The sequence below is a fragment of the Zingiber officinale genome, chromosome 7B (genome assembly GCF_018446385.1).
Source record: "Zingiber officinale cultivar Zhangliang chromosome 7B, Zo_v1.1, whole genome shotgun sequence".
NCBI lineage: Eukaryota > Viridiplantae > Streptophyta > Magnoliopsida > Zingiberales > Zingiberaceae > Zingiber > Zingiber officinale.
This window is the reverse complement of record NC_055999.1, coordinates 26,337,115-26,340,824: the sequence shown is the minus strand read 5'-3', so window position 1 is coordinate 26,340,824 and position 3,710 is coordinate 26,337,115. Positions and strand designations below refer to the sequence as shown.

Sequence of the window (3,710 nt, the reverse complement as noted above, 5' to 3'; positions counted from 1 at the left end):
ACGTGATCGGCCAACAAGGAAACTAGGAAAGCCATGAGTGTTGCTTAGGATCCTATAATATTCGTAGAGGGTGTCAACTTGTTGATGCGTAACGCTTATGCCCTCTATGAAGTCTCTCATTCTAGCTTGATCTGTATTATAATCCTGGACAAACTCAACCACCTGACCTTGAAAGTTCCTCGTGAACTGAAAATGATCTTGCACCTCTCTATACTGGTCATCTGACAAAGTGAAGCGACCCTCCAACATTCCTCGTTGGGCCTCTTGCTTCTCATGAAGTGAGCCTAGAGAGGCGTGGAAATCAGTAAAATCAAATCTGGAGTGACCCGTACCATAGGCAAAAGAGTGCCTAGTAGGTTCCGGATGTCTGGACGGCTACGAGTGTCCAGATGATGAGGGCTCAAGGTGGGGTTCGGTGTCTCTGGACAAGGAAGGAACACTCTCAGGATATAAATTAGTGATCATCCAATTAGTGGGTGATGTGCATAGATTTTATATGCTTGTTTAGCATATTTTGACGCACATTCTTATATTTTATACATGCTTTATCTATGCACTTTCATATTCCTTGCTTTGCTTTTAGCATAAATACTTTTCTTTGTTTGGAGATCTGCTCTTGTGCATTTTATGCTTTCAGGAGTCGAATTTGGAGAAGAATTGATGTCCGTGGTTGATTTTACAACCAAAAGGAGGGAAAACAACTTTGGCAATGAGTGCCACACGACCTTGCAAAGGGGAATGGCCCTGGCTGTGTGGACATGAGAGGGTCGTGTAGCATCAGCAGCAAGAGAGAATGCCTGGGTCGTGTGAAGCTACACGGTCGTGCCTCCTTCTCCAGCCAGCCAGTGCATGACCGTGTATGGTTACACGACCATGTAGCCTTTCTAGTGACGGATATTTCCCTGGCCATGTAAGATTACAAGGCCGTGTAGCTGCTCCAGAGCCGAAGAATGGTAGGGCGGTGTGTGCCACATGACCGTGCAACACTTCGAGAGGCAAGAATTGACCAGGCCGTGTTGTTTCACATGACCGTGTAAGAACGCAGAAGGGGGGCATGGCACGGCCATGTGAGGATCACACGACCGTGTGACCTTGGCCGAGAGGAGAAACGCTCTGGCCGTGTGGATCTCACATGGTCATGTCCTGGGTCATGTGGCGCCCAAATGCCCTCCTCTATATATAGAGCTTCTTCCCCTTTGAAAGGGGGAGGCTCTCCCTTTGGGGAGATATGTTCTTGGGCGGATTTCTAGCATTCGGAAGGTGATTCTTGTCCAAGATTCAACTCCAAGAGCAGAGGATTGGTTCCGAAGATCACTCGTCATATTGAGATAAACATTCCCTTCTACTTTCTTGAATTGGATCGGAATGTCTTTATTCTTCTTGTCTTCGATTCTTTCCTCGATTTCTATGGGGCAGATTCTTTGTTCTAGGAAGGAGGGAGTATTTGTGATGTAATTTGATGTAAGATTCATGGATTTGTCATCTTCTTGATTCAAGGATATTGTATTATTTTGTATCAATCAATCTTGTATGGATTGTTATGTTTTGTGCCTAAATACCATTCTTGTTTCGTTGTTTGTATTTCTTGTGGAATCTTACTGAGGAATTTGCTAAATCGTATGACCGAGGGGCGTCGTGACAGGGCTGCCCCGCTCACGAACCTTTTAGGGAATTACCTTTAGGGATAAAGCAAGAACATACAAAGAACTAGGACGGATTGATACGTTTAATTCTATATCTTAAGGTGAGTTGATTATTGATGTGTTTCTATGTCGTATGACCGAGGGGCGTCGTGATAGGGCTGCCCCGCTAACGGGCCTCATAGGAATCATAACTCTTTGATTACTTAAGGTTTAGATTTGAGTCCTTGACCAGTGTTTTCTGCAGGAGATAACCGGTGACTTCTTACAAATACATTACAATTGAGGACAAGATTTGGTAGATTACATTACATTGATGAGTATCACAAAGAAACCAAGACTCCTAGAACCTTATTAAAACTGGATTCCTGCATTTAACCCTTACATCTAATCTTTAGTTGTAAATGACCTTTCAATAGTTTGTTTAGCTAATTCGCCTTTGAGACATCTTTAGTGATTATAACCAATCCCTGTGGATACGATATCTTTTATTATTACTAATGACGTAACCATACACTTGCGGTTCGTAATAAGTTTTTGGTGTCGTTGCCGGGGACTGCGCTTATAACATTAGGGATTATCAATTGAGTTAGACTAAACTTTTCTTTTCTTTTCTTACATCTGACTTGTAACTAATTTTCTTGTTCTGTTTTGCATTCTTTCATTACATTCTTTCATTCATTGCATTCTTTCATTCGTTCATTACATTGTTCTTTAATTCTTTTTGTAAACTGAATTCTTTCCATTCTTATATTCTTTTCTTTTCTTAGAATCAAATTCTTTAATCTTGTTTTTGTATGCAAAGATCTAACCTTGCAGGAGAATTACTTCCTCTTGATCCCGAGATTGATAGAACATTTTATAGAAGGAAAATCTTGCAAAGACATCAAGAAGAACAAGAACAATCAACAATGTCTAATAGACCACATAAGGATTATGCAGCACCTTATGCTAGAGGGTTTCGCTTAAGCATTACTAGACCCTCCGTTGAAGCAAATAACTTTGAGATCAAGCCTGCAATAATCAATATGGTGTAGCAAAATCAGTTTGGAGGTGGACCACATGAAGATCCTAACCAACATTTGGAGGTCTTCTATGAAATATGTGGTACCATGAAAAGGAACAGAGTTCCTTCAGAAGCAATTAGACTATTACTGTTTGGGTTTTCTTTAAGGGATAGAGCTAAACAATGGTTGAGTTCCTTACCCCCAAATAGCATTACCACTTGGGAACAATGTGAGCAGCAATTCTTAGATAAATTCTATCCTCCTAGCATGATAGCTCATATGAGAAATCTTATTGCAAGCTTCAGACAATCCGATTCAGAATCTTTATTTGAAGAATGAGATAGATACAATAATATGCTCAGACAATGCCCATATCATGGTTTAGAGAGATGGTTAGTGTTGCACACTTTTTATAACGTTATTAACTATCATACTAAAGTGCCCCTAGATTCAGCAGCTGAAGGGGCACTTATGAACAAAAGTTTAGATAAAGCTGAAGAAATCATTGAGTGTAGTGCAGAAAATCATCACCAATGGGCAACAGAGAGGAGTGGAGGCTATTCTTATTCGAACCCAACAAAAGAATTAGGAAAATTTGGTGTGCATGCAGTCACTCTAATGACTGCAAAGCTAGATGCTCTTACAAAGAAACTAGAAAATATGGGGACTAGCACTAATACAGTAAATGCCATAGTATGTTGCTATGAAACATGTCGAAGTTCTGATCATTCTCAAGACTCAAGTCCTTTGGGAGTTATCTCTGCACAAATAAATCAGTTAGAGTAATATGACGCTATAATGGGTTTTAATCAAAGGCAGAACAATCCATATTCCAACACATACAACCTGGGTGGAAGAATCATCCTAATTTCTCTTATAGAAACAATCAAGAACAAGGACCATCCATGGGAGGCAAACAGAATTTCCAATATGGGCAACAGAATTTTCAACAACAACAACAATCTTCTCAAGGCTATCAGTTTTCTAAAATTGAGAAGATACTTGAGGAAATTATCTCCAATCAAAATGAAATGAAGCAAGACATTTTAAAGCTAAATCAGAG

The 3,710-nt window shown here is 40.1% G+C and overlaps 1 non-coding gene across 1 annotated transcript; it reads right to left on the bottom strand.

The window, feature by feature from the left end:
• Positions 1–2,924: 2,924 nt before the first annotated feature.
• On the bottom strand, positions 2,925–3,030 carry LOC122007616. The gene has a single exon (XR_006119070.1). It is a non-coding gene; the product is annotated as a small nucleolar RNA R71 (small nucleolar RNA).
• Positions 3,031–3,710: the final 680 nt, after the last annotated feature.